Source organism: Triturus cristatus, chromosome 3_2 (genome assembly GCF_964204655.1).
Source record: "Triturus cristatus chromosome 3_2, aTriCri1.1, whole genome shotgun sequence".
Classification (NCBI taxonomy): Eukaryota; Metazoa; Chordata; class Amphibia; order Caudata; family Salamandridae; genus Triturus; species Triturus cristatus.
The window spans coordinates 55,000,755-55,023,525 of NC_140584.1; the positions used below are offsets into that span (position 1 = coordinate 55,000,755).

A 22,771-nucleotide genomic window follows, 5' to 3' on the forward strand; every position below is an offset into this window, starting at 1 on the left:
CTTCCTCAACATCCTCGTCCTCGGTGCTGAAGATGTTGGCCGGGGCAGGCGCCGATTGCTGCGCTTCTAATCTCGCTGCCCGTCGATTCCGGAGAGTCTTCTTCGATCGGAATCGGGCACAGGCCATACATTTCGATTCGTCGTGATCCGGTGAGAGACATTTGTTGCATACCGGGTGGATGTCGATGTGTGGGTATTTGGCGTGGCATACAGGACACTGTTTGAATGGGGTCCTCGATTCCATCGTCGATGTAAGGTCGATGTTCGGACCAAACGGATCCGAAAGGCTGGAAGAAGTTTCGAAACTAATTAAGAAAACAGTCGATACCGAACGGGAACAGTACCGACGAAAACTAAAGGCCTTTTGGCCTTAAACTAAATTTTCCTAACTTGAGCTAAGATAAGCACATCCGAAACCAATGGCGGAAAAAAACAATCTAAGGATGGAGAGGATGCCCATGCGCACTGTGGTCCAGGGGAGGAGTCACCTATCTCGTGATACTTCGAAGACTCTTCCAGGACAACAACGTGCAAACATCCGGACCCAACACTAGGCGGCGATCTATGCACAGATATGAATTCAGCAGCCCACATGCCTAGAACAGTGCAGATAAGTGGCCTAGAGTGGCGTATACGGGTGTAGAGTGGAGTGGAGTAGAGTGGAGTGGAACAGAGTGGAGTAGAGTGTCATAGAGTGAAGTGGCATTAGAGTGGTGTGTTGTAGAGTGGCAAAGTGTCACAAAGTAGTGTGCCATAGAGTAAAGTAGAGCCAAATAAAGTGGAGTAGAGTGACGTGGAGCAGAGTGGCATATAGTAGAGTGGAATGGAGTAGGGTCCAGTAGAGTGGAAAGGGGTAGAGTAAAGTGGCATAGAGTGGGGCAGAGTGTCAAGGAGTGGAGTAGAGTGGCGTAGTATAGACTGGAGTAGAGTGTTGTAGAGTGGAATGTTGTAGACTGGAGTGTTGTAGAATGGAGATAAGTGGTGTAGAGTGGAGTAGCATAGAGTGGAAAACAATATCAGAGTAAAGTGGCGTAGAGTATCGTAGAGTGAAGTGTGTGTAGAGCTGAGTGTCGTAGAGTGATGTGGCATAAAGCGGAGTGCAGTAAATTAGTGTGCTATAGAGTGGAGTGGCATAGAGTGAAGTGGAGCAGAGTGGCTTGGAGTGGAGCAGAGTAAACCAACGTACAATGTAATAGAGTAGAGTGGTGTAGAGTGTTGTACAGTGACATAGAAAGGAGTGGTGCAGTGTCATAGAGTGGAAGGGCATAGACTAGCATAGAGTGTTGCAGACTGGTGTAGTGTGGAGTTGCGTAGCGTGGAGGGGCGTAACGTGGAGGGGCGTAGCTTAGAGATGGGCGCAGCATGGACAGGGGCGTAGCATGGAATGGTGTAGAGTAGAGGGGCATGGAGTAGAGTGTCATAGTTTGGAGTGTCGTAGAATGGAGTGTCATGGAGTGGGAAAGTGTGGATTAAAGGGTCGCAGAGTGCAGTGATGTAGCAGAAAGTGGAGTAAAATGTGGAGCAGTAGAGTGTCAGAGTGAAGTAGAGTACAGTCGCACAGTTGAGTGGCGTAAAGTGGCCTAGAGTTAAGTGGCATGGAGTGGCATAGAGTTGTGTTGCGTGCCATAAAGCAGCATAGAGAGCAGGAGAGTGATGTGGAATAGAGTGGATTAGAGTGTCGTAGAGTGGGGAGAAGTGGAGTGGAGGGGTTTAGGGTGTTGTAGTGGGGCATAGCTTAAAGTGAGTATTGTAGAGTGAAGCAAAGTGGCATAGAGTGGAGTGACGTAGCGTGCAGTGGAGTAAAGTGTCAGAGTGGAGTGGTGTATCATGTCGTAGACTGAAGTAAAATGGCATGGAGAGTAATAGAGTGGAATGGCATAGAGTGGAGGGGCAAAGAGTGTCAGAGTGAAGTGTCTTAGAAAGGAGTATTGTGGAGTGGGAAGGAGTGGAGTAAAGGGTCAGAGAATGGAGCAGTGGAGCAAAGAGTAGTGTAAAGTCCTGTACAGTGGAGTGCCAGAGTGGAGTAGAGTCGCACAGTAGAGTGGCGTAGAGTGGCCTAGAATTAAGTGGCGTGGATTGGCATAGAGTGGTGTAGCATGCCATAGAGTAATATAGAGTGCAGTACAGTGGAGTTGCATAATGTGGATTAGAATGTCAGAGTGGAGGGATGTAGAGTAGAGTGTTGTAGAGTGGCATGACTTAAAGCGGAGTAGTGTTGTAGAGTGAAGCAAAATGGCGTAGAGTGGAATGGGCTAGCATCAAGTGGAGTAAAGTGGCAGAGTGGTGCAGCATGTCGTAGAGTGGAGTAAAATGGTATGGAGTGACAACCAATATAGTACCTTTAAAATATGTCAGACACCTCTAAGGAAGGCCTCCTCAGCCCAGGACGCAGGGTGCAGTATATTTAAGGGGAGGATATATAAGTGCTAGCCTATATGTCACAATAGTGGCGTTACCCATTGGAAACTACAATAAGTGTTAGTGGTCCATGGGCTGCCACCCAGGCATTCTTGTGATTGGAAACTCTATTATGGTACTGCCAACATATGTAATGTTTGGTATCAAACAACGTGCCTTCTCACCCCTGACACAAATCTCATGCCCTGGGTGATGTGGCATGTACCCAGGTAGCTACCTTAGAGGTTGCCCACCTGGTTTGCCCCAACTTCCCTGTGCTTTGGCTGGTCAGACCACGTTTTCCACACCTGCTTCCACCAATACAAGATTATGATCTCCTGTCAGGTAGTGTGATCAATCCCAGGAGTAAGGAACAAAGGCTTGGGCAGGAAGGAGGTCACACCTTTCTTCTCCCAAGCAGGCTAGTTACAGGGCACATCAAGGTGGTGAGCTTTAAAGGTTGCACTGCCTCAGATATGCAGCAGGGGTGGTTCCCAGTGGACATTTGGACATGGGCAGGCGGAAAATTATCTATACAAGGAGGTGTACACTCTCAGAAGGCTGGCCACATGTCCAGGGTGAGCAGCCTGGTCTGTACACTAAAATAAGATTACTGCTTTTTTTAGGACTGGCAGAATAGAGGGTTTTAGGTAGAAAATGTGACCCACACCCCCAGATGTGGTCACCTCAGGGGCCTATTACCTGTAGGGACTAGCTATCCATTGGCTAGCAGCTCCCACACCCCTAACTCCACTAAATCTAGGATTTAGGGGACCCCCTTGACACCAGAACCTCAGTTCTGAACAACCTGCATCAGAGCAGAAAAGTCCTGCATCAGCGGCAACAAGACTTGTCCGAAGCAAAAGAGGGATACCCCTGCACAGGTGGCAATGCTCTTGGAACTGCCTAATCAAGACTCATCTAGGCTACCATTGGTTCCCCGGCAAGAGGGACCCCTGTGTAAGCCTGAAGCACCCTCAGACTCCACTGGACTAGTGGCACTAGTACCCTGCAAACTACAGGTAAAACAATGCTCCAGATCCGAAGAATCGCTGGCCATGGGGCACTTCGAAGGACTGCCAAATCCAGACGGTCTAGTGCATTGTGGGAACTGTAATCCTGCCTTCCATGAAGTTACAGGCAGCTACCACGTTCCCCTGGAACACCGGATGACTAGTAACCAACCACTTTAGTCAATGTTGCATTAAGATGGAATTCCATCCGATCTTCGACCAATGTCAGCAACCACACCATTATTGTCTTTTTGCATCATTTTTCCCCCGCAGCTCCCGTTCAGCACCAAGGACAGCCAGGACAACTCTGCACCTGGGCTCCACAGGGCAAGTAAAACTTAACTGACTGTCGTGGCTTGGTCCTAAGACCCACATCACCTTTACCCTTCAAGGGTACAATGCAACTCGACCTTCAAGTGACTGATTGTCCCTAGTGGTTTTTTCAATTGAACACAATTGTAACTTTTCACTGTATTATTTTCCATTGATTTTTCATTACTTCTAAAATCTATATCTCCAGTGGTATACATGCAATTCCGTAAATTTTGGTGTCTAAATTAAGATAAAAATACACTTTATTTTTACAAATTGGTGTCAGATTCCTCTTGCGTTGGGTAAATTACTTATTGTCCATGTTGGTACTCTGAAATGCTTAAAACATGTTCCTCTAGTAAAGCCTGACTGCTCTTTGCCACACTACTAGGACTGAGCTAAGGATTTATCAGTGTCTAACACCCAATCACATAATACTCTACGTTCCTACAATGAGTAACGCTGTTTTCAGCATGGAAGAATTTACAACTTTAGCAGTGGATTCCAAATGTTATATTTTAGAGCACACTGGGCCTGCAGACCTAGTTGGAAGTGGAATTTCAGGATTTAGTTTCTCGGCACACAGTGCCAAATGGTACATGCTGATCTGAGGCAAATCCTTAACTCACTAAAACATCTGGAGGAATAAGGCAAGGACCTGGTGCGGAAGGGAAGCACTGAGAAAATAATCAATCAAAAAGGAAAGAAAGAGAGTGCAAAGGTTGAGTCTGGAAGAGAATACATAGAAGTCAAATTGGGTGGATTGAAAGACACAGTAGTAAAATATTTGCAAATTAGGATGGCATACTAAAGGGAAGGAGTGGGGGATCAGAGAGAATATAAAAAGAAGATGACATATCTATTTCTCACTATCTTCTATGCTCTCGTCTCAGGGTTTGCACCTTTGGCTCTTATCTCCCTCCTTTACCTCTATAAGACATTCTCTTGGTTGGTTAGCATACTTGGGGCTGTATGCTCCGCTCTCTGGTCATATAAACGAGAGAGCCAATGGCAGGGAGGGAATTAAACAACGGCTGCGAAAAAGGCTCAAGGCTATGAGTCTCAAGCTCACAGCGGTGTCTAATAACTTTGCATGCGGCTGCTGCGTCTCCCAAGCACAGGTGGGCGCATGAGCACTGCCACAACTGAGCCACTGCAGCAGGCAAGGGGCGCATGGCTTGGACACCAGCAAGAACAGCCGCATGGAGGCTGATGACGAGTGGCAATGTGTGCATTGCCACTCGTCCACAGCCTTTGCACTCTCTCCACTGCTCAAGACGCCTAGACGGCAGCAGCTGGAGATTGGATGATTCTATTCGATGTAGCAGCGCAATAATATTATCTGTTAAAGAAGACCAATTACAGTCTTTAAACATTTGTGTGCACATTCATTTGGTAAAATGATCTCTGGTCATTTAACTGTGACGCTCTGACATTGCCGGCAAAGATTTGCAGCTCACAAGTCATGACTATTGTTACTTTAACCAGTTTTATAGCTTTGCATGCCCCATATACGCAGGCTTGTCACTCGCTCACTCAGCATTGCTTTGATTAAGACAATGTCTGCCATTAGCATCAGCAGTTGGGACTTTGTTTGCTGAGGTGTCGTGCTGAGTATGTTTTTAACAGGCCAGCATTCCTTTGTCCTTGTGTTCCCATGTCCTCCAACTCTTTATATTGTTTTCCCTTAATTTGTGACCCAGTTTTATTACCTGTGAGGTTCTCTCCCCTCTGTCTGTGTCCAGTTCACAGTGTTCCAGTCTCCAACTATCTGTTTTTTGGAGTTTTGTGCCAGCCTACTTGTCCTAGTGTTTGTTTAACAGTATCCATGCCTTTTCCCTAAAGCCCACGTTTGTATCCTATGACATTCATACATACCCTGGATACCATGTCAAGGTGTGTATCGAAGTGTCCATGTCCTAATAGCCAACTCTCAAAGTCAAAGGACCCAGGATCCTTGTCTCAGTGACAGAGTCCGTGTTCCAGAATCCTTATACCGGTACCCGTGTACATGGTCCGATATCTATACCCAGTGTCGCCGTCTGCTTACCAGAGATCATTTCTCAGATACAACACTGTGTCTTTGTAAATCATGTGCCTGTGTGCCCATGTCCCTGTGTACTAGACCCTGGCTCAAAGGCTGTGGATGAGTGGCAATGCACACATTGCCACTCATCCCTCTTTCCATGCCCCATCGTTCATATTCCTGTTTCTATAACCTAATGCTAATGTCCTGGTGCCTGTGTTTTCTTGTCTTTGTCTTTGCCAGCTTTTCAGTGCCACTAGGTCTACTGCAGTATTCCTATTCAAATATCCAGTGCTTGAATTATGTAAAAAAATAAGTGCAGGGGCTCCAAGTTTCCTTACAAGCCCACGGCCCGGGACTGGCAAATAGCAAAGTTGCCTAGTTATAGTTCCAACTCATGCCTCATTCTTCGACCATCCTACACATCCTATTTTTGATAACACGCTTACAAGTTATTTTACATCCCTGCTCTTGCCTTGCAACACTGTTTACTCCCCTTTTCTGACATTCTCTTTGTCAGGAAATGCCTCTTTGCGTATGGTCAACCCCAGGTTTTTTGGACTGATGCTGCAGGTTTTTCAACTCTGAGAGTGAACAGAGGCCTGCTACCCAGACCTCAGTGCCCTGACCTTAAAACGTGTATCTTGGCTATACTCGATTGGCATAGGCTGACTTACCCTAGTATATGCTACCCAGGGAATGTAAGATAGAGAGTCACCCCAATTATTGAAGCGTTGGTTTTGACACTCTGGTTGTGACACAGGTAAAATGAGTCTCCCAGTCTGCTACTGCAGACTGGAAGAACAGTTTTAAACTGCTAGCTGGCTTTGCCATTTAAACCAATAGCAAAGCCAAACCTAACTCTGTAATACGTATAAGTCACCACTATAGCACACCTACCAAGCCCTAAAACAGCGTACAGCATATTTCAGGGGCAGAAAATGTATTTTACATATTCTGGCAGTAAAAAAATGTGAAACTGCCATTTTTACTGTGGAAAGACTTGATTGCCTCACTGGTGAGCACAGGGTTAGAAGCTGACCCCTCAGATGTGCTAACTCCTGAGCGGTGCAACCAAGATTGATACTCCAAAGTATCAAACTCAACTTGTTACATTAAGCCCGACTTTATTCTCAAGTTGAAATTAATGCAATTAGTAACTTTGAGCAACTTTTCCTAAATTGCCACTTTGCTGCCTTCAATCTCCTGTGCCTTTAATTATACATGGAGCTTGAGCCTGAGATATATGGCTGCCCTCATAGGACGCCATGCTAATGACTCCCGGGAAAGGAGACAATAAGGGCCTGTACTGGAGAGAAGTGTTACCTTCCTCATGCAGGAAGCCACACAGGTGTTGGCCCAAAAGGCGGGCTTCAAAGCTGAACCTGCCTTAGAAGAGCAAATGGGGAACACTTGGTTGAGAGCAGCCCCATTAATTAGGCTGACCAGATAGCACCCTTGAAGGACAGGACAAACTTGTCTAGCCGATTTTGCAGGGGGCATGTGGCCCCCTTTATAGCCACACAACTGGGTTACACTAGGAAGCTCTGGACGCCGAGAGAGGGGTTCTGTCATGTTGGGGGTGGGCAGAATGATGCATCTTGGGATAGCCGAATACCACACATCCATAAGTGGTCATCAGGAGGGGACGAACCTGGTAATCCCTTGGCTATCAACCGTACCCTACCCTAAGAGCATTATCTGAGCATAAAAGGGCAGCCTCTGGCACCCCAAACTCAGATCTTGATTGTACTGGAATAAGGACCAAAGAAGGACTGCCCTGCTGCACTGTGGAACTAGCAAAGAGATGCTGGTGTGTACTGCACTTGCTGAACCTGGTGGCTAGCAAAGAAGAGGGACTATGCCTACTGTGTCCTGCTTGTGGGGAAGTTGTCGCATAGGTCCAGCTAAAGCAATGAGACTCCAGGGGTCAGTTGGCTGACCACCTGTCCACAGCACAGGGCCACAACAGCTGAGAAGCCTGCTGGGGCTAGCTGATAGCCCAGAATCTTCAGACTGATGTCAACTGCCGCCGTGCAGCACCAGAGTTTGCTGAGCCCGGGAGATTTGTCGGAGTGCAGCGTGGTTGCTGAGAACCCGACTGTGATACCAGGTATCTGGTAACCCAGTGGTGACTGGACTTATACTAGCACCGAGAGGATTTAGAGGGACGCTGACCCTCTGACAGGTCTGCCTTACCCCCTTTGTGGAGCAAGGAGTAGCTGTAGAAAGACCTCAACAGACCGCATCACATGTACAGCATCCTTGAGCATCTTCAATATCCTTCATCCTTTGCATCAGGACCACTTACACAGGAATCTATTGCAAAGGGGATAAAGTGCCTGGAACTTCCTGCAGACTGCTTGATCTGGGGAGGAAACTGGTTCTAAGGACCTTGCTTGTCCCCCTGATTGGCTCCCCACTGAGGTTGATCGCCTAAAGCGACTTAAGTGACCACAATACAACTAGCCCGTTTTGGTGAAAAGGTCAAATTCACTGATATTGCCTGTTCGCAGTTGAGTGAGATGCTTTGATTTACTATACCTTGCAAATTCTATATCTCCGGAACTCTCTGGATCTTTTTTGTTGTGGTGTCTAAAAATACATGAAAATACAGTGAATTTTAACATATTGGTGTGGGAATTCTTGAGTGTCGTCTCAATTTCTTCTTCAATTGTTTTGGCGCTGTTTAAATGCTTTACATTTGTTCCTTTGTGTAACCCTTGCTGCTCAAACTACAGCTACCCAGGTTTGAGCTGAAGCTTTGACAAATAAAACTTACTGGTCCTTAAGGGGTTGGTAAGTGTCTTACACAGTGAGATCGCACAACCACACCATATAATACACCAGATTTCCTTATACTCTTGCTCTGGGTCATACATGTAGGGTGGACTTTGGGTCAGACCCCTGCTTATGACAGGATGTTTTTATCTATCTCAGGTCTCTGCTTCTGATTAGATGGCTTTCCTCCCTATTTTAATGTGTGTCCCTCCTATGATCTTTTCAGTCTCACAGTGTTCAGCTTAAATGGGTTGTATCTTTCATCTACCAACTGAGGGGATTACCTTTCTTGCCTTATCAGCACTCCATAGGAGTGGCACATGCTTCACTGACCCTCCTGTCACCCCTGCCCCTCTCTTTTTCAGATTTCTCTCAGCAACCCATCTGTTGCTTCCCTAGTTCTCTTTCCATGCATCTCCCTTTACACTCTATTTTGCACTACATGACTCTCGAAAAAGCATGGTTTCTATTTTGTACCCTCCACCACACCCAATTTCATCAATGCTCGTTTTTACTTTTTAAATTTTTTTTTATAAGGGGCTAGTGGTGCAAGTTGCTTTCGGGTCTCTTGCTAATATTTTCAAGCTCCCGTACAGCCATGTTGGAATGGTACATTAACAAGCATTGGCATTGCAGAGCCTAACGAGCTTGACTTTTGACTTTGCCAATGGAGACCTACTGGCTTTGACAATGCTTTTGATGATGTTGTTCAACATCAGTCCAAAAAAAAAGGTATTGCCCTATTACTTATGCTGATAATAATGTAATAGTAATAATGTGGCAGGCATTTTATTTGTTTTAATTTTGTGTTCCAAGATGGGATATTGGAGAGACAAATAGAAAAATCATTAAAAGTGTGCTACGGTAAATTTTGTTTAAAAGGAGCTAGCACCAAATTTCAGTTGTTGGGCGCTTCAAAAAAGATGAACAAGACAGGGAGAGGGAAGCAAGGTGGAGCAGGTGGTATTTTTTTTGGAGGGGGGGTGAGAAGTAGAGGTGGGAAAGCCACACCATTTATGGAAACAGCCCAGGGATCCGGTCTATCCTTAAGAGCCCAAATAAGAGCCAAAGAGCGCAACAAAAATAAAAATAGTCAGCATTAGCAGCCACAACATGACATAAAATGGAGAAATAGGAGAATGGAGGAGGTGGGTAGGGCCCACTAACCTTTCTAGTGTGTGATGCTGCGGTGCTCCCCTCCCTCTGGATAAGGATGAATGGGCAGTGCTGCAGAGTTCAGTGCACCTTTAGCCCAGTCCTTGCACTCTCCACCTCCTTCTCCATCCCATTTCAGGTGCCCTATTGGGAGGTTTGTCAAATGCATACTTTCAGCAGCTGGGAATGTGCTAGTGATGGTGGGAGAACCAAGTGAAAGGCTAGACCGTTACAGCCTCTTTAGGTTTCCTGCTGAGCTATGAGCTCTGCAAAAGCCAGCATTTTCTTTAACAGCTAGTTCCTTCAGGTAAAATATAATTGCCCTGTTGCAGCCCATCGCTGACAATTTTCACACAGAATAGACCTGAGAGGGTTGGAATCGAGGGAGTAATAGAAAATTCAAAGGTCCTTTGTACTGACATTGGCTTCCAAGGTCGCCAGTGTCAGTCGCGATTTCAGTCGGGAAGCAGAACACAAGTGAGAAAGCAAGAGAACACATGCATTTGCATTGTGCCCTGAGATAAAAAAAAGAAAAAACAGCTCACTGATGTGGAGCTGTGAGATGATAGAAGACATTTAATCAAAAGGATGGTTAAGAAGCAATGCTCCAGAGAAGGGAAAAATACAATCAAAAAGACAAAAAAAAAGCCATTGACAAGAACGCCCACCAATGGTAAGCAATGGGCTGGCCCAAAACCTATTTTAAATATGGGAATTATATACAAAAGGTCTTCGGCCAGAGCTAAATATGCCAAAATAGCCCCCGGTACGTCACGAAGCTCGCATCATGATACATGGGTACAAACGTGAGTACACATTGGGGGGCATTGTAGAATGGCTTTCCTTTAACAGAAACCCCACTCCAGGATTGGAGCCTATGCGTACACATACATCATCAATGTGACGCACTGGCAGCAGATTTGTCATTGCCTAATCATGGCAAAACCAATCGCTTAGCATGTTAAAACCAAGAACTATTGACTTTGCCAATGCTTGTTGTTAATGTGATTACGTTTTCAGGCTGTGTATGCATGTTTGAGGATTTATTACCACCCTATAGGTCTTTCTGGGCAATCTTCTGTGTCTGAAGTAGTTGGGAAGTACAGTTGTGTTTTTAATCGTATGATACATTGTCTATATAATTTACGAAATAAAAACTAAAATGTATTGATTCTTGGGATGGCATATGTGAATGTCAAGTAGGGTAAGAGGTGTCTTCAGGTTAATAAATGTAAGGAGTATGTCAAGCCTGAGTACACCTAGCTATTCTATAAGCTTATACAGCAGACGGCATGGTCCCATGAAAGGTGCTTACCCCTATGGTTGAGGGCATTGCCCACATTTCTACAGACCATTACTTGTAAGAGCAGAAATGATGTCAGTTATGCCACATCCAGGACCCCACTGATTTATTGCAGCTGCTGAGGATCTTTATTGTTACTTAGGGATTTGTTGATCTTTGGAACAATTCAGGTGCAAGTTTTATACTTGCAAATAATGGCATGAAAGCGGCAGACAAGGGATCCTGAAAAGTTATGGTAAGTGTCCGTTAGGCGGGATGGAAGATAGATCCTGGTAGCAATTTGGGCGTGATGGGATTTTAGACCTCTATGCAAATCAACTCTTTCCAGAGGCTTAGGCTATTACACATGCAGCGCGTCCATCCCCATACCCACAGAGCATTCCTGAAACTGTTGTGGGCCCTGTGCAGCGCACACATTTAGCACAAAGTATGTCTGAAGGCCAAGCTCAAAGCCAACACCTCCACTCTCAGAGTCCACAAGGGCAAGGCCATCTACCATGCCCTGGGGACTATCAACACAACATGGAAAAAAACACTCTAATTCAACTGTAAATCAACTGTCAACAAACAAATGTGGATGCTGGTGCCTGTGTCTGCGCCAAGATGCACCTGCATTGCACTAGCAGATCCAAAAGACCGAATTCTAAATGGTCCGTAAGTAAGCTGTCTGGCCAAAGTTGTGATGGAGCATCCCTCCACTGTGTCTAGTGTGCATTTTTATTATTATCGCTGGAAGTGGGGATAGTCACAGGAGTTTGCCATAGCAGTCCTGGCATGGCCGCTTTAGGGCAATGAGAATCAAGTTACAGTGACCCACTTTCCTCAGGACCCTGAGGATCAGAGGAAACAGAGGAAAGGCGTATTCAAAGATGTTTGACCACTTGATTGAAAAGGCATTGCCCTTGGTTCCAGGTTGCTAAACCTTGCTTACATAGCAATGACATTTCTTGCTGGCCAGGGTGGCAAACACGTCCAATGTGGGGCGGTCCCACTTGTGGAAGATGTAGTCTACTTGATCCTGGTGGAGTCCAGCCCATCCTCCACCCCCATGGTAGTCCAATAGTCCTCAGTTCAATGAGAGTGCCACTTGATTGTTTTGGTTCCCTGTAGGTTTTCCACATCAATATCGACCTCATGGTAGATTGCCCAGGCCCAGTCCCACAGTAGCTGCCTCTCTTCAGACAGTAGCAGTGATCTTGATCCTCCCCGACTGGTAATGTAAAACGTCAAAGTTGTGTTAACTGTCCTGATGAAGACTGATTGTCCTGCTAATCTCAGGATGAGAGACTGCAAGCTAAGTATAATGGCTTGGAGTTCCAGGATGTTGACATGGAGCATCTTTTCTGTTTCAGACCAGAGGCCTCTAGTTGACAGTTCTGCCTGAGATCTCACCAGCCCTCCATAAATAAGTTGATTGATAATATTACTGTCTATTGAAGGATGGTGCCTTAATTTGGCACCACAGTCACCACAATTGCACACTTTTGTGGTATTTGAATGGAATGTGTGCCCTGTGGATATATGTGGGAAACTCTTCGCCATAGCAATCTTGTGTAAATTGGACCATGTCACCCTATAAGCCATCCATCTGCTTTCTTGGGTTTCTGGTTCTACCCAAGATGGCATCAGGCCCAACAGAAATTTTTATATCCTGACCATGCCTAACTGCTATGCAAAGAAGCTTGGAGCTTCATTGCTCTGTCCACTAAAGGAAACTCCTTTCCCAACTGCCTGTCCACTATTGCTCTAAAAAATTTAAGTGTTGTCACTGGCTCCACAGAGGACTTGCCGATGTTTAGTGTTAGTCCTAATAATGAAGCAGATTGATGCAGGCAGATATAGAAGCCTTTGCCTCTTCCCTTGATGGAGACTTGATGCGTCAGTTGTTCATGTACAGGTACACTTGTTGACCCTGTCCTATCAGGAAGGAAGTAATTGGCACTAGGCAAAATAAAGTGTGCTGACTTGAAGTTGAATGCAAGCACATTGAATTGATGCTGCCCTGTCACTGAAAAGCGGAGGTACTTTCTGTATTTCTGGTGTATAGGCATATGGAAATAAGCATCCTGAAGGTCAGGTAATCTCCTTTTTGCATCTTATTGTGTTACCATGCAAATAGAATGCTTCTTCAGGAACATGGTTAGCTCCTTGTGGTCTAGAATAGGTCCGGCTTCACCCAGTTTACTTTCTGATTAAAAGAATTTGGAATAAAATCTGTGGTTTCTCAAGGATCCCGGCATCTTATCTATTGCTCTCTTGAGGTGAAGAATGTTATGTTTCAGTTCCCTCAAGTGAAGCTGATGTTCCTTCCTTGGTGGACATACAGGTGGGTTATGTACACACACCAGAGTGAGTCCACAGAATATAATCTGACGCACCTATTGGATATTGACTTCCATGGGGGGGCAAAAAGGGAAAATCTACCCAAAACTGCTGAGTTGGAGATGGGGTGGGATTGGGGGCATCTGTGAAGAGGCAAGCTCTCTTTTTTGTTGTTGTAGTAGTGCAATCTGAGAACTTTCTTTTTCAGTATAGAAGAACGCTTGTGTTTTCTGCCTTATGAATATCTTGCTCATATCTGGACTGTTGTGAGAGGTAATATGCTCGGTTTTAACCTCCACATTGGTTGAAATCTCCCCAGTAGGCCTAGGATCTTTTTGAGCCATGAAAAGTGGCTGAGTCAGGCATTCAATATTGCTGAACTTCAAGGGAATTTGCTGTGTCTGTTTTTAATGTTTTGCAGGGCATTGTCTAGATGGTTCCCAAACAGGGTAAGTTTGTCCAACAAATAGCATGTGCACAATCTTTTCTTGCACTTCTGGACCTCAGTCATCCTTGTCTCCTTAAAACAGCTATTCATGCCAGCTTGTGAAAGCCACATTGGATACATCTGTTGACATGTCATTAATTGCTACAGATATTTGGTCCCCCTCCTTGATGAACACCCTGGTAGTCTCTCCTGTCTTCAGGGATGAGATTGATCAGTGGCAGGATGTCATGTCACATCTGACAGTCACAGCGGCCCAAAAGTGTTAAGACGCTTGCAGCTTTGGCAGATGCTGCTAAGGAATTAACTCTACTGTCCAAATTATTTATAGTTTGTCTATCTCTGGCTAGAGGAGACAAAGGTGTGACTAGCTTCTTAAATCTGTGTTGGGTCTTTGAAATGATCGTGGAAAATGTCCACAGATGGGGAGTAACTTAGAATGAGGCTAAATCTGGGGTCCTGTACTTATTTTCCACATAGGGTACCACTGTTGGAACCGTAGCTGGCATTTTCATAATTATTAGGCCTTCTAAACAACCAAAATCCAATATGAGTGAAGGAAGCATTGCTGATCCATTGAAAGCACCAGGAGATTGAATCTTTCACCTGCTTTTTCATGAAAAAATCAAAAAAGACCTATGTTGTCTTGTTGAACAGGCAGTTTGCCACAATTCTTGGAATTATATAGTCATCCCATTCATCCCTGCCTTTGTTGTTTCTCTCTGGGAGTTCACCCTCTTGCCTCCAAATCTAAATACTGTTTGGAATTCATTGAGTGTTCGCCCCCATGCACTTATCTGTTGACAGGACTAGTTGGTGGACGATAACTCTGGGTGGTGTAACTGGCAGCACAAAGGCAGGGTTAGAACTGATGATGTAGTAGATGTAGCTGCCCAACAGACCGTTCAGGAAGCAACCTCTGACAGGTATCCATCATTTGCTTCAATGTTGTCATAAATGCAACAGGCACCTGTACAACTTCTGGTTCCTTATAGAAACAACAAGGTCCATAATATTAAGGATTGTTGCCAGCTACGAAGGTCTGTGGCCAACATCCATATTTCCGGTAGCTTTACTCTTCCTATATTACCTCTTCCTCAAACTCAGGCCTTAATGCACAGGCAGCTAAGTAAGTCTGTATGCCACCTCTAAGGCGATGTCCTAGCCACAGACATCTTTCTCCAGCTTAGTTTTGAGAAACTGGGTGGATAGACTTGTCACCTTTACAAGTGAAAAGGAAACTGGCATTGAAAAATTAGTCTTCAATGGTAATGTCAACAGGGCAACGTAGTAGGCATCAATCCTGGGCTTATCGTCAAAGGTTAAAGATGGCTTGTCATGGACTGGGTCATTGTTGATGATGATCTTGTTGCTTAACGAGCTAGCATTGAGGGCTTTGACATCATTCACAAAGATGTCCTCATGGGCATTGAGGAGGCTGGACCCATAGGACTCAATGGGGATGTGGATGTGTCTGTCATTGACAACTATTGCTTTTTCTTCCGTCAACAGGGATGGCTGAGTAATCACCTGTGAGAATGTCAGATTAGTCGGAGTATCAAGTGAGCTTCATTTTCATGCAGTTTTTTGTGCTGGCTGCTGTTCACCCTGGAGTATTTTTTTTAGGTAACTCCAGTTTTTTTCCTGTGCGTTGGTGTCTGCTGGCACTTTAAGTTGTAAGTAAAGCTCTAGAAACTTAGTTTTTTTGCGCTGCCTTCGTGAAGTGCTTGGTGGAGCACTTTTCACACTGCAATTCCCAGAAAAGAGGGCATTCCCTTGGAAGGGGACAATTCTTTCCCTCCACTAAATATAGTGCCAATCTCCTCTTACTATCGTTCAGTCTTGAGAGGAAAGGTTTTATAGATGTCGCAGTGTGAAGACTTATGTGATGAAACAAGGCAATAAATACACTGCTCAGGCGAGACATCAGTATAAATCTGTTCACAGAAGATAGGGCAGGATTTGAAAAAAGATTTCTCCTGTTCGTCATGATGACTGATGTTGACGGAAGAATAGAGGATAGGAGAGGAGTCCCTGGTCTACAAAATTGAGATGGTCTACAAAACTACCCCAAAAATAACTTACGCTACCCTGGAAGGTGATAATAGGGCTTCAAGTACAGGCTAAACTAGGTAAGTCACAGAATAAGTTCAAAGAGTGGCACAGCAGAGCCCTTCTCAGGGACTTCCCACACACTGTTTGCAATAGTAGTCTGAGCTATGGTGGCCCTGAGGGGAGTAGGAGAGCTTAGCACTTCTATCTCTTTGGCTGAAGTTTGGGTTGTTTAAGTGCAGTGGATGTGCTAATGACAAATACCGTTGTTGAGGCCTACGGCCAATTTAACACTGTTTACTGCTATTTAATGTTACCAGGAATTTCAAGCCTGACATGAAATTATTCAAGCATGTCAATGTATGAAAGATCAATGCTGTGGAACCCTTTTGGCACCCCTGCTCCCCAGTCCCTTTTCACATAATTGTGACAGGGAAAAGACAGCAAAATAATAGAGGATACTGATCTCCTGATCGCTGGTGCCCTCTCAAACAGATATGAATGCTCCCAGCCTGTATATCACACCGGGAAAATCATAGCCCTCAATCAGATGAAGGGATAGGAATCAACTGCCCTAGTCCTACCCCACTCAACACAACCAGCAGGTGGAAAGGATTGGTTAAGCTGATAGCTTTTCCAGTGTCCAACAGTGAGTCACATGAAAAACATTCTAGGTGCATTGATTCCCCTACAGAGTGGTCCAACCCGAAGAAGCAAACAATTATTTTCCGATTTCCGTTCTCCCATGTAGCATTTTAAACTGGAAATACCCAAAGGGTGGAAACGCATAACAGATTCAACCAGTTCATGAACACATGTTCTCAAAAACACTGAATAGGGGTCACCAAACCCACCTTAGTAACTAGATTTGGACCGAACATTATTTTATTCTCAATCATTACAGTGAAACAATCCAGCAGAGTTGGACCTTATGTGGATGGGTCACATAATAAGTGTAATGGACCATGTATGCATAGTCTTTTTTGATTAAACCATATAAGATTTTGTTGTTTTATCATTTTTACCGTTACATTTCCATCACATAACATCATGTTACACAATATACATTTTGTTTCCGATAAATGTGTTTGTTCGGGTGCATGCTATGTGTTGAGCGGTGGATGCTTGGGGCAGTGATGAACCTGTTTGAGCCTCTTGGGGAATCATCCTTCTGATCTCAGGTCTGGCATATAGAACTATCAAACGATTGGGTTTGTTATTAACTTTGGATTCTAAACTGAGTAGGAATGGTTGGGAAAGCGAGGGTCTGTTTGGGTGGGCTGTTATCTCCAATTGTTTTGGCTTGGGACTTAATGGGGCTTAGGACTGATTTTAGCTATACTATCTATGTTGGGCCTGTTAGGGGGTTCCCATTGTTCGTTGTGTGGGGAGGAGTGACCTGCAGCAATTGGGGTTTAGTGTGGGTCTCATCCAGAGGGGCCTGTCCCGGCTCTCCAGTGGGCACTTGTGCGTCCAGGTGCTGTAGGGAGTCAGTTGCATTGTGTCAGCAGCGTTGCAGGAGTGTCACCCATTCCATGGAAATGTGGTGCTTGCGCACCCCTTGTACCTCTTCCTGCCTAATTTAACAGCCCCTATTCAGGCCGCAATCAGGGATCCAGTTGGGGCCCATCAGTGCATGGCTATCCCTCGTTTGGCTAGCAGTATGGCCAGTGACACAAATTGCGTTTGGGTTTTAAGCCTCTTTCGTCAGTGAAACACTCCCAGCGCACAGGCCTCCCGCTGTGAGCTCCGTGACCTCTTGTACTGAATCGGGTACTGTATTCCAGTATGGGGTCAGTGTGGGGCAGCCCCAAAACATGTAATGGAATGTTGCAGTGGGGGTGCTACATTGTGGGCTTGAGAATTGTGTGGTGGGATAAAATCTCTAATGGAATGCTGGCGTGAGGTAGGCTTGATGTAAAATAAAAAAATTGGATGTTTTTGAACCTCAAATTACGAGAGACTTTCTTTGGGTACTCCAGGGCTTGTTTCCATTCCCGATCATGTAATGGGTGCTCAAATTCTTCCTCCCATCTCTGCCGTAGTGGTGTTAATAATGTGGCTGTAAGTTCGGGTATGGCTTCATATAGCCATGTTACCAAGTGTAGTCCGGAACCCATATATAGTGTCATGTGAAGTATCGGATGTGTCGTCGGTTCCCCCTTGGACAAGTCCCACAGTCTGCGGCAGTCTGAGATTATTTGTCTATGGAGAAGGAACTGTCCTCTTGGGAGGCAACTCTCTTCTGCCAACCAATCAAATGGGAGGTGTTGTCCATCTACGAACAGGGACTCCATTTCAAGTAGCGAGTGGTCCATCCACATCTGCAAGTTTGGGTTGTGTAGTAGTTTTGACCCCTAGGTTAACCGCTAAGGGTAACAGGGGAGTGTAAAGTGGGTTTTCCCGAGATAGACGGTGGAATCTTACCATACATTTACGGGCTATCTCTACTTGTATAGGATATGTTGAGCTGGGGCGGGTTCCTGGTAATAGTAATCCGTGTATGGCCGGTATCAGTAACTGGCCGGCCTTGAATCTGGTTTCCTCCAGGTATCGCCCTGCTGTCCATCGGGACAGCCACCATGTATGCTTAGTCTATAGCTATTTTCAATGTTATTAGACTGTGTGTACACTGCTATATTAATATTGACTACCGAGATTTTCCAGGCTGACAACGAGGAATATTCAAGCATGAGAATTTTATCTTTCATAGGTTCAAATGACTGAAAAACTACCATAGCAATTATTATATAATCTGATAAAGAAGCAGTAATGAGACATACCTAATTAAACGGCTGCACAGTACCACTTGACCTAATGCCATCTCAGATGCCTTTTGCATGACCTGGAAGTAATGCTTCGTAAAGGTGTACACTAAAGCCCAAGTTGCTGCTTTACAAATGCCAGATATCGACTCCCAAGAAAACAGTGCAGCTGTGGCTGCCAGGAGTGAGCATGTATGTTGCTTCTGAAATATCTGCCAAATTTCTGTGGCATAAAATGACACACAATGGAATCCAACTGGCAATGTCCACTGAGATGAAGCGGAGCCTTTTCTTGCAGTGCCATATGATGCATAGCACTGATCTGTGAATGGGTTTGAAGAGGCGTTTCATGCTGCCTCAAGAATGGTATTCAATACCCAAGCAGGTGATTCTTTGATAATTGATACATAAGTTTGGAATACACCCCTCAAACTCCCTCACCACTGTAGTGCAGAAACAAGATTGCGTTGTTGGGGTTATGGTGGAACCACAAGTCTTCAGCCAAAGTCAAACAGCTGGAGGAATATTTCAATCCAAATGGCCCCAGTTGCAGTAGGGAAGGTACATTTTCATGTGGACGCTAGATTAAAGGATCCAGACTATGAAACGCTGCCCAGATATATAAGTTTTCCATTGCAAGAAGTATGTCTTGTTTGCTGAAGCTTCTATTGCTTTAGTTTGAATGGCTCAACAGTAAACCTGCATGTTACATGTTTGTGGCAGTCAGGTGGAGGGATCTTGCTGCACAAGTTGACTGTGTTCTTTAGTCAGAGGTCAAGGGTCCAATCTGAATCAATTTGAGGCATCACTGACAGGTCCCAACAATCTTTATACCAAAACCGCCTGGCCCAAGCTGGGGCCATAAGGATCTGCTTACTTGACTCTCACTTAAATGTTCAAAGTACTTTTGGTATGAAAGTATACACATAGGCCACTGATCAAGTAATCAATTGAGCTTTCTCTTGAGTTCCTGAATATCACCACCTGCTTGCAAAGGTGAACATCTGGGATTGTCTGGAATGGCAAACAAGTTGGAAGAGAGCAACCCACTTGTATGTTAATTGTAGCTGTACCATGTCTATTTCCCATCTATGGCAATCCAAGTTATGCCTGCTCAAAAAGTCTATCATCACATTCTGCAGGTCCAGAACATGTGTGAGTATCCACATTGGCCATATAGCGGAGTCATTTTCTTAGAAGCCTTGATTTCACTGCAGTGAGCTAAGGAAACAAGCTGCATTTATTGCTTATAGTGCATCATCTAAATGCTTCATAAAAAGCTATTGCCATCATAAGGCATGTTAAATACTTAGATTGGACTTCAAAGCAGGAGGATGTAATTTCCAACAGCCGCAGGGTTGCAAAACTACTCCAGTTACCATTTGCTTGAACCTACTTTTTGATGCACTAAAGGAAGCATTGATCAATGTAGTGGTACCAGCTCAACCTGGCAGAGTAAGCCTATCACAGGTTATTTTCAGTCTGCTGGTTACTTATAAAGAAATCTGAACTGTCATGCCTTAATTCCCTCTCAAAGTATGCTAAAATGGCATTGGTGCGTGAATCTTGACAGAAGCGGAGTCGAAGGCTCCCACTCTTTTGTGATGATCACCGAATTTGGTGGTATCAAATATAGCAATGAGGGATTATAAGGATACCTTTGAGCTGCTACTGAGATTACTAAATTGGTTTAGCTGGCAAACTGAGGGAATTTTGAGAGCTTTGAACTGCTATTGCTAATTTTTCATGCACAGCAATATTTCCTGACACAAATGGTCTGGAAACAGGATGGCTCTGATTGATCTCCTCAACTTGTCTTTAAAATGAAAAAGGAAACATGTTTTCTCTACTGTATAGGTTGTGCAAGCAATGATTGACATTGGGAAGTGAATCTCTGGATAGAGGCTTTAGAACTGTTTTTTTACTTGTTACATAGTCATCAAATTAATGTGCCATCGCATTATGTGTAGAGCCCTAAATGTCTTCTGGGTAAGACATGGATGTTTGGCTGGAGCTCAACAGTGGTTGGTGCGCAGATATTTGCTGTTGAACATTATCAGGGGAAGTTAGGGTGCTGACAGAGGCTTCTAGTGATCAACAGCACTTGGTTGAGAAGGCAGTGGCTGTAGAACCAGCCGAGGTGATGAACAATAGATAGCTGCTGCTTGTGCCTAGTAGGCATGTGGAGGTAGACTGTCACAGAAAGTTTCCATAAATTGCTTCAAAGAGTCCAGAAAATGTTATGGAACTTCAAGCTTAATGGCTGTGAAAGAGGAAGTAAGCCACAGTAGCCTAAAAGATGCTTGAATAGTTGTTCATCTCCAGTCACTAGGGATAAGAACTTTCGGATCCCAAGATGAACTCTTCATGATGCCTGTCTAATTGGCAGACAGATTTGAGGATAAAGAACTTTGATAAACCACAGTAAAAGCAACCACTTATAAAGGTGCCTGTTGCCATCACCTTGGAGCTATGGATGATACAGCATCTAAGCCATTGGCAAAGTGGCTGTCGACAGTGAATGTGGTCGTCACTGTCAACGATGTAGCTGTTGTTGTCTATGATGCTGTCAAAGAGGTAAGGGCCTTTGTTGATTACATCATTTTTGTCATTTACAGGGCATGATTGGCTGCAGGCGTAGACTGTGCAGTCTTGGATCAGTCACCAGCAATCTTACAATGTTTTTTCAAGGATGAAGACTTGCCTGAGGTTGATGATGAGGTTGTTGACTGATAAGGAGGCTATTTGGAGGGGAATGCTGAGGAGACACTAGCAAACCAAGACCAAAGTCTTTAAAAATATTCTTTTAACCTTTTTCGAAGGCTTAATACAGACACCAAGATCCTGAGCCTTGGAGACAAGCTCAGAATACGGGCAATAAGTGCTCGAAGATGAGGTTCTGAGTAGAACTAACTTACACTTTTTGGTATTGGCAGGAAGCAGTCTTTTTGATTAACCCGCACCAGAGGAATTCACTCAGATTTTGAAAGTCCTTGGCTTTTTGTCATTCCACAAGGCCAGAATATTGAAGGCACAACAGGTTATTTCTAATGGGGATCATTGTGGTAGATCCTTCTGGCCCCACAGGATTGCCATGGTTTAAATAGAGCTCTGGCCATGGAAGTGGTGTAAGCCATATGGACAGAGCTCCAAGGTCTCTGTCAGCTAAATACAAAATAGGCAGAAAAACTGCTTACCTCTTACAGATAGTGGTGAGAACAGTCCCAGGGAAGTGCTGAACACAAAAATGTAGAGAACAGTGTAGCAATGAAGAAAAGAGCAGAACTCTGAAGATTGTCATGCTGTCATCTTGAGCGTATTAGCAAATCTGAGCTGCTCAGCCTCTTTGGGAATTGGAGCTCTGAGTCCTATCACCTCATTTCCCAGAGATCAAGTCACACACTGGGTTGAATGACTATATATAATCTATGACAGGTTTCAGTGTTTTTGGGTGTATCTGCATTGTTATGTTCACATTGCAACTAAGGATTACCAGGCTGATGATGCAGAACATTCAAACATGTGAATCTATGAAAGATCCAATGAAAGATCCAATGGTGGAGAGCAAATGTTCTTGCAATACTGGGAATGATGAAGTTTACTTGTTAAACAGTGAGCTGAGAGAGTATAATGCACAGCGGGAAATGCTAAATTTGTGTTAACTGCATGGCTGGCTACTAGCGACAGTGAAGAACTGATAAACAAGTTCCTTATTTTCAGTAGTGCTCTTTCATGGTGATACTCTAACCAAAAATTCCTTACCTTTTGAATTTCACCATGGTTCTAGACTGGTTATGGAATAATCAAAAGCATTGTTCCTATTGCTGGTAGGTGGCGCCATGTGACTCTGTGTTGACGCCATTCGGCTTCCTAAAAGATGAATGAAGCTGCATGAAGTGCCACCCATGCGCGCAGATGTCAAATTCTTTCAAGATCTCTAACACGCCCTCAGATGCGGAGCTCATCAGCAAACTGAATGAGCCAGTGAGGAGATTGTTAAATTGGGATCTTTTTAGATGGAAGAGACCATACCACAGAACGGGGAGAAGATCTGGATAAGACACTCTCCTAGCCCAATCCAGAGTCACCAGAATTACTTTGCCTGGTCATTCCTAATCTTCTTCAGAATTCGGGGCAGGAGAGGTAGCAGCAGGAAGGCACAGAGGAGTCTAGTGCTCCACTCTCTAGATGGAATACATC

At 44.6% G+C, this 22,771-nt stretch overlaps 1 protein-coding gene across 4 annotated transcripts in view; it reads right to left on the minus strand.

The window, feature by feature from the left end:
* IGSF9B (immunoglobulin superfamily member 9B) overlaps positions 1 to 22,771 on the minus strand; it is a 1,286,301-nt gene that overhangs the window by 661,474 nt on the left and 602,056 nt on the right. The gene's annotated exons all lie outside the window — the stretch shown is intronic.